Source organism: Arachis hypogaea, chromosome 14, assembly GCF_003086295.3.
Source record: "Arachis hypogaea cultivar Tifrunner chromosome 14, arahy.Tifrunner.gnm2.J5K5, whole genome shotgun sequence".
Taxonomy (NCBI): domain Eukaryota; kingdom Viridiplantae; phylum Streptophyta; class Magnoliopsida; order Fabales; family Fabaceae; genus Arachis; species Arachis hypogaea.
In genome coordinates, this window is record NC_092049.1 from 41,337,261 (window position 1) to 41,346,029 (window position 8,769).

Sequence of the window (8,769 nt, forward strand, 5' to 3'; positions counted from 1 at the left end):
AGGTACCGAGAAACTTGCTCTTCCCTTAGTTCTTGGATAAGGGTTCCTTGAGTGGGACTTAAGCACTCTGAGGGTGTGCCTTCACTAGCATTCAACGCCAGCTCTGATAGAGCTCTTTGGGCATTGAACGCCCTTTCTGTGCACCCTTACTGGCGTTAAACGCCAGTTCCTCTATCCTTTTGGGCGTTGAACACCCAACAGGGGTATCCTGGCTGGTTGGGCATTGAACGCCATGTGAGGGCTTCCTCACTGGTGTTCAGCGCCAGCTCTGGTGCTAGGATGGGCATTGAACACCCAGCCAGTGCTCCCTGGCTAGCATTCAATGCCAACTTTGCTGTCTGTATTGTCGTTGAACGCCTAGTGAGGGGTTCCTCACTGGCGTTCATGCCAGACTCTTGGCCATTTTGGGCATTGAACGCCCAGTGAGATCTTCCTCGCTGGCATTCAATGCCTTTCCAGTGTCTCCAGATTCGACCTCTGCCTTAGTTGTGATGGTCTTGCACTCTTCTATTGGGTTTACTTCAATGTTGCCAGAAAGAATTTCAGGAGGAGTCTCAGGGATCCTCTTGCTCAGTTGACCAACCTGCACCTTTAGATTTTTGATGGAGGATATTGTTTTAGTTATGAAACTATGAGGGTCTTAGAGAGGCTAAAAACAAGAGTGACTAAGTCAGAAAGGCTCTACTTAAGGGGTTCCATATTCCCTTGAGAGGATGGGAATAGTGGTCTGTTATTGAACCTATTCTGGTTCCTTCCACCTTGATTGTTATTGAAGCCTTGCTGAGGCTTCTGTTGATCCTTCCATGAAAGGTTAGGATGATTCCTCCATTAAGGATTATGTTTCCATAGGGTTCTCCCATGTAATTCACCTCCTCCATGGTGGGTTGCTCAGGATCATAAACTTCTACTTCAGAAGAAGCTTCCTGAGTACTACCAGTTGCAGTTTGCATTCCAGTCAAATGCTGAGAGATCATATTGACCTGCTGGGTCAAGATCTTGTTCTGAGCCAATATGGCATTCAGAGTATCAACTTCAAGAACTCCTTTCTTCTGAAGTACCCCATTACTTACAAGGTTTCTTTCTGAAGTATACATGAATTGGTTATTTTTAACCATCTCAATGAGTTTTCTAGCTTCTGCAGGCGTTTTCTTCAAGTGGAGTGATCCACCGACATAGCTGTCCAATGATATTTTGGACATCTCTGATAGACCATCATAGAATACGCCTATGATAGACCATTCTGAGAGCACGTCAGGAGGACATCTCCTGATCAGTTGCTTGTATCTTTCCTAAGCTTCATAGAGGGATTCACCTTCTTTTTGTATAAAGGTTTGAACTTCCACTCTGATTTTGCTCATCCTTTGAGTGGAAAAGAATTTAGCTAGGAAACTATTAACCAGCTTTTTCCAAGAGTCTAGACTCTCTTTTGGTTGAGAATCCAACCATATCTTAGCTCTATCTCTTACAACAAAGGGAAAGAGCATAAGTTTGTAGACCTTAGGATTTACTCCATTGATCTTAACAGTATCATAGATCTACAAGAATTCACCTAAGAACTGATGTGGATCTTCTAGTGAAAATCCATGGAACTTGCAATTCTGTTGCAGAAGAGAGACTAACTGAGGCTTAAGCTCAAAGTTGTTAGCTCCAATGGCAGGTACATAGATACTTCTGCCATAAAAGTTAGAGGTAGGCATGGTGAAGTCACTAAGAACCTTTCTTGCCTCTTCTTGAGGTTCAGCCATGTCTTTAATTTCTTGTTCAAAATTTTCTGAAAGGTTTCTTCCGGAGTGTTGTGCTTTAATTTGTTTAAGCTTCTCCTTAAAGTCCTTTCAGGTTCCGGATCAAGATTAAAGAGAGGTTCTTTATCCCTGTTCTTGGTCATAAACAAGAAAAAGAAAGATGACAAGAAAGAAGAAGAATGGGAGCTCTATGTTCAAGAACAGAGGACTCCCTATAAGATGTGAAGAAAGAAGAGGGTGATACAAGAATGAAGATAGAAGAAGGGGGAGAAGAATTCGAATAAATAGAAGTAGAGAGGAGAAGAATTAGAAATAGAAGAAATAAACAATAATTAAAATATTTTTGATTTTATTTTATTTATTTATTAATTTCAAAAATTAAGGTTAATTAATTAAAAAGAATTGAAAATTAGTTAATGAATTTCGAAAATTGAAGAGAGAGAAGAAGAAAAGAATTTTCGAAAATTAGAAGAGAGAAGAATTAGTTAGGAAGTTTTGAAAAAGAAGACAGAGAAGATAAGTGATTAATTAAGAAATATTTGAAAACAAGATTAGATACAAGATTAGAAAAGATTTGAAAGTGAAATTTAAAAATTAAATTTTAAATTTTGAAATTTGAATTTGAAATTTGAATTTTGAAATTTGAAATTTGAAATTTTAAAATTTTAAATTTTGAATTTTGAAAAAGTCAACAAGATAAGATAAAGAATAAAGATTTGAAAAAGATTTGAATTTTGAAAAGATTTAATCTTTGAAATTTAAAATTTAATTTTTGAATTTTGAAATTTGAAATAAGATAAGATAAGATTTTTGAATTTTGAATTTTAAAGAAAGATAAAAAGATAAGATAAGATTTTGAAAAAGATAAGATTTTTAAAAAGATTTGATTTTGAGAATTGAGAATTAAGATAAGATAAGATAAAAATTTAAAATTAAAATTTGAATTTTTAATTAAAGTTTACGAAAAATTAATTAAAAGATAAGAAAAGATATTTTATTTTTTTGATTTTTGAATTTAATGAAGAAAGAGAAAAACAAGTAAAAGACACAAAACTTAAAACTTTAAGATCAAAACAAAAAGAAGAACAAGAACACTTTGAAGATCAAGAAGAACATTAAGAACAAAATTCAAAGAATTCAAAGAACACAAGAACATGCAAAAGACACCAGACTTAAAATTTTTGAAAACCAAACACACAATTTTCGAAAATTTTAAAAGAAAAACACAAGAAGACACCAAACTTAAAGATTGACACAAGATTTAAACAAAGAAACTATTTTTGAAATTATTTAGAAAGAAAGACTAAAAAATTTTGAAAACTTCAACAAGAACAAAAATAAAAGACTTAAACAAAAAACAAAGATTGAACAAAGAAAAGAATTTTTTTTTTGAAAAAAGTTTTTAATTTTTTTTGAAAAAAGAAAAATAAAATAAAAGACTCTAACAAAATTAAAGACAGTACCTGATCTAGGGAACAAGATAATCCATCAGTTGTCCAAACTCAAGCATTCTCCGGCAACGGTGCCAAAAACTTGGTGCACAAATTCCCACGCTTCGTACAACTGAACCAGCAAGTGCACTGGGTCGTCCAAGTAATACCTGAGCGAGTCAAGGTTGATCCCACAAGGATTGTGGTTTGAACCAAGCTATGGTTATCTTGCAGGTCTTACTCCGGCGGATAGAAGAGTTATTAGATTAATAGTGTGATAAACCGCTATTTTACGATTTATTTTGTATTTAATTGAGCGAATTTTATCCATTATTCTCACACTTATGCATATAAATTGTGTGTTCTACATTTTCCTTCCTAATTCTGTGATATAGTTGAAAACATGTTTCTTGGGCCTTTAAATTGTCAATTTTAATTACCCTTTATTACCATTCGATGCCGTGATCTGTGTGTTAAGTGTTTTCAGGCTTTATAGGGCAGGAATGGCTTAGAGGATGGAAAGGAAACATGCAAAAGTGGAAGGAACGCAAGAAAATGAAGTTTTGAGAAGCTAGTAGCGACGCGTACGCGTGACCCACGGGTACGCGTGACCAGGATTTTTGCCAAGCGACACATATGCGTGGAAGATGCGTACGCGTGACATGCGCCACGTGCAGAAATTGCAGAAAGCGCTGGGGGCGATTTCTGGGCTCCATTTGGGCCCAGTTCCAAGCCCGAGAACATAGAATAGAGGCTGCAGAGTGGGGGAATTATTCATTCATTCAGACGACATTCATTCATATAATTTTAGGTTTTAGATGTAGTTTTCTAGAGAGAGAGGCTCTCTCCTCTCTCTAGGTTTTAGGATCCTTAGGTTTAGCTATTTTCAATTTTAGATTTCTACTTTACTTTAATTTAGTTTCTCTTCTACTTTTATTTATTCTAGCACTTTAGTTTCTCTTCTCTTGGTGATTTATTTATTTATCCACTTTAGTTTATGAATTCTCATGTTAGATTTGATTTTCTATTTAATGCAATTTGAGGTATTTCATATTTATTGCTTCTTTTATTATTTTTGAGTCATTGATGTTTGCCATTGGTTGTTTGGATTTACTATTCCTTGCTAGTTTTTCATGTTTTTATGTTATGCCTACCAAGTATTTGATAAAATATTTGGTTGGATTTTAGAGTAGGTTTTTCTCCTCTTAGCTTTGGTAGAGTAATTGGAGACTTTTCGGTTATCAAACTTCTTTGTTGATTGATAATTGAGAAGTTGCTAGTTGATTTGGATCCCTCTAAAGCTAGTATTTCCTTAGGAGTTGACTAGGACTTGAGGAATCAAATTGATTCATCCACTTGACTTTCCTCCATAGTTAGAGGTTAACTAAGTGGGAGCAATGGACAATTCTCATCACAATTGATAAGGATTCTTATACCTTGCCAAGAGCCTTTCTTAACTATTAGTTTAATTCTTGCAATTTACTTTTCTTGTTCCTTATTCAAAACCTCAAAAGATACTTTTCCATAACCAATAGTAACATACTTCCCTGCAATTCCTTGAGAGACGACCCGAGGTTTGAATACTTCGGTTATTAATTTTAGGGGTTTGTTACTTGTGACAACCAAATTTTTGTATGAAAGGATTATTGTTGGTTTAGAAATTATACTTACAACGAGAATTCATTAAGGAATTCTAAACCGTCAAAAATCCGTTCATGAAAATGGCGCCGTTGCCGAGGAATTGCAAACGTGTTCCTTATTATTGGTTATTATAAATATTGTGAATAATTTTGCTTTTTCGTTTCTTTGTTAGTGTTTCTAGTTTTAGTAGTTTATTCTCATTATTTTCTTATTATTTTTTGTTTCTACTTTCCTTTGTTGCTATGAATTCTCATCCCTTTGGCTACGAGTTTGGTTCAAATTATGTTGTAGAAAATGGAAGCTATAATGAAAATGTGCATCAAGGTTGGGATAATCAAAGATGGGAGGAGCCACAAGGATTTGATCACCCCTTTCGGCAACAACCTCCTCCAATGTGCTATGGGCAACAAGCATTCTATGATGCATACCAAGACAATGGTTATGGTGGACCTTTTCGTGACAATCAACAACCTTCACTAACTTACTATGAGCAAGAGTCATTCCAAGGTGCGTACCAAAATGATAGCTATGGTGGACCCTGAAGAGAACGGAAGATTGATGGTTTAGAAGTTATAGTAAACTCTCGTTGCTAGTTACTAAACCAAGCAATCAACCTTTCTTACAAACATTTTGGTTGTCACAAGTAACAAACCCCTTTAAAATTGATAGCCGAAGTATTTAAACCTCGGATCGTCTTCTCAAGGAACTGCAGGGAAGTATGTTCTTATTATTGGCTATGGAGATTGTAAATTGGGGTTTTGAAAGTAAGGAGAGATAGTGAATTTAAATTGCAATTAAATTAAGTAAATGACTGTAAAATAAACTTTTGGTAAGGTATGAGAAATTGGAAATCCTATCCTAGTTATCCTTATCAATAGTGATGAGGATTGAGTCTTAATCCCACTTAGTTAGCCTTTACCAAAGCAAAGGAAGATCAAGTGGATTAATTAGTCTGATCTTCAGGTTCTAGTCAATTCCTAAGAAAGGACTGGAATTATTGAAGTTCAATTCAATTAACAAGATAACAATTATCAATCACGTTGAGTTTGATAACTCCTGGGTTACTGATTTCTTAACCAAGACCAAAAGGGGAAAAGTAAATCTACTCGAATAAAAATATCTTCAGATTGAAAGTAACAGTAACATAAACAAAAGAGAGCAATCATAAACTGAAATACCTCAAATAACATTAATTAAGAGAATTATCTGTGACATATAAAAGTTCGTAAATTAAATTGAGAAGATAATAAAAAGGAAAATTGAACCTGATGAAAAGAGATAATCCTGAAAGCAAAAGAAATCCTAATCCTAAATCCTAAAAGAGAGAGGAGAGAACCTCTCTCTAAAAACTACATCTAAATCATCAAAAATAACTAATTGGAGACTCTCCTTTGAATGGATGCATTCCCCCACTTCATAACCTCTGATCTGTGCCTTCTGGACTTGGATTTGGGCCAAAAAGGGCTTCAGAAATCGCTGGGAGCACTTTCTGTAATTTCTGGTGCGTGGCCTCTATCACGCATCAGCGTGGGTCACGCGGTCGCGTCATCTGGAGTTTTTCTTATCACGCGTTCGCTTTGGTCATGCGTCCGCGTCATCTGTGTTTTGCTCGTGGCGCGCGTTCGCGTCATTCACGCGATAGCGTCGCGCTCTCTTCGCGCTGGGCATGCGGCCGCGTCGCCCACGCATTCGCGTCGCTGCCAACTTCTTCAAAAACTCCATTTTGTTCTTTCCTTCCATTTTTGTATGTTTCCTTTCCATCCTTTAAGTCATTCCTGCCTTAGAAGATCTGAAACTACTCAACACACAAATCACGGCATCGAATGGTAATAAAAGGGTAATTAAAATAATTATTTTTAAAGCATAGGAAACATGTTTTTCACATACATCACATAATAAGGAAGAGAAAGTAAAACCATGCAATTAACATGAATAAGTGAGTGACGGATTGAATAAATCACTTAAATTAAGCACAAAATATATCATAAAATATGGGTTTATCAACCTCCCCACACTTAAATAATATCATGTCCTCATGCTAAATCCAAGATAAAGAGTAAGGTAAGGTTAAAGTGGGGAAATCCCATGTAATGCAATCTATTCTAAATGTAACTACCTAAATGAATCATGCAATTCTAATTGTTATTCACTTGTATATAAAACTTACATGTAGTTAAATTAATTCACATTCTCAAGGAATCATATATGCATAGCCAAACCTTAGATAATGATAAATAACCTTTACAATTGAGATGGGAAAGAGAAATATTTTATAAACTTGCAAGACAATTAACAATTTAAGCAGAGATATATGTTGATGAGCTATTGAACCCTCACTGGATTTTGTGTTTACTCTCTAGTCACTCAGTGTTTATTGGGTTAATCACTCTATTCTTCTTTTTATCCTTACTTTCTATAACTTTGTTCTTCATCTAACCAATCAACAATTATAGAATATAGGCATACAAAAATCATGAGGTCTTTTCCAAGGTTGTAATGGGGCCAAGGTAAAGGTAAGGGTATATGTATAAGGCTAAGTGAGCAAATAAGTGAATCCTTGATTAGTCTAAGATCTCACCTAACATACATATTTTGTAATTCAAAGGTTTCTTTACCTATTTACCCAATTTTTTCCCACTTTTTATGTTACATGCTCATGCCTTAATTTTAATTTTTATCCCATGTGCATTGCTCTATTTTGCATTTGGGGAATTCTTTTGTATCCCCTTTATTTGGGTACTGAAATAAAATATATAAATTTTTTTTATACACATGGTAATTTAATTGCTTTGGTTTCTCATTAGCATGCTTCCCAAAATTTTATTTTGAAATATTTTTATTCTTTTTAACTTTCTACCTTTGTTTCTATCATCCATATTCCCATAAGGTTCCCCACACTTAAACAATTACACAATTTCTATCTTAAGCTAACCAAGGATTCAACTTGAGATTTTTATTTTGTTTTTCTGCTTAAGGCTAGTAATGTGGTTTATAGAACAGGAGGGGTTTTAAAGGCTCAAGGGGGCTAACAAGGGTGATGTAAAAGGTAGGCTAATTTGGGATAAGTGAGCTAGAATCAAATAATGGCCTCAATCACTTTCTTGGTATGTATCTATATTCTATAATCGGACATATAGATTATAACAAAGTGAAGAACACCAGAATAAAAAAGAAGGACAAAACATACAGGAATAAAATATTATGGTTTGAATGTAACCATACAATTAAGCTCAAAACTCACAGGCTGTGTGTTCTCTATCTCAAAAATCATATATCAGTTATGTATGTCATGCAAGTAAAAATTAAGAGTTCCCATTATTCTCAATGTAAATCTTAGGGTGGCTTTAAAGTTTTAGTGTTTCTCCTTGATGAAATGTTATTAACTAACTAACATGTAATGCTATATATACAATGTGTGTGGATTGTTTCTGTTTTGTTCAAGTCTCTAGTTTACTTCCTTTTTGTATTTTCAATTCGAACTAAGCTATCTTATGCTAAAAAGGGTAAACTATACTAATTAATCCACATTTTCTATAACTAATAAGTTAGAATTGCAACTAAACTAAATGGCTAAAATATGAACGAAAGTGCAAAATACAAAAATAGAGTAAAAATACATGAAAAAGTAATGTATAAGTACTGAGAAATAAAAATAAAGATCAAAATACAGAAAAATAACAAAATAAAATAGAAAGAGTCTGTAGTGATTCACCAAGAAAAATACGCCAGAGATGGCGACATCCCCACACTTAAAATAAAGCATCGTCCTCGATGCTCACTCAAGCAGGGTGTGAAGGAGTGTCATCACTGGAAGGATGGGTGGCTGGAGTATCTATGGTGGTGATCTGAGGATCTGTCTGCTGCAGAGGAGGTGCTGACTGAATAGGAACCTCTGGGTCTGCAATCGGAATCTGATGTGGGGCCTCCTGCTGTGATGCAGCCTGCTCTGGCCTGCC

General features: G+C 34.9%; 1 non-coding gene across 1 annotated transcript; it reads left to right on the forward strand.

Annotated features, from left to right (window-relative positions):
- The first annotated feature begins 1,245 nt into the window (after positions 1-1,245).
- Positions 1,246-1,352, forward strand: LOC112745165 (small nucleolar RNA R71). The gene has a single exon (XR_003173107.1). It is a non-coding gene; the product is annotated as a small nucleolar RNA R71 (small nucleolar RNA).
- Positions 1,353-8,769: the final 7,417 nt, after the last annotated feature.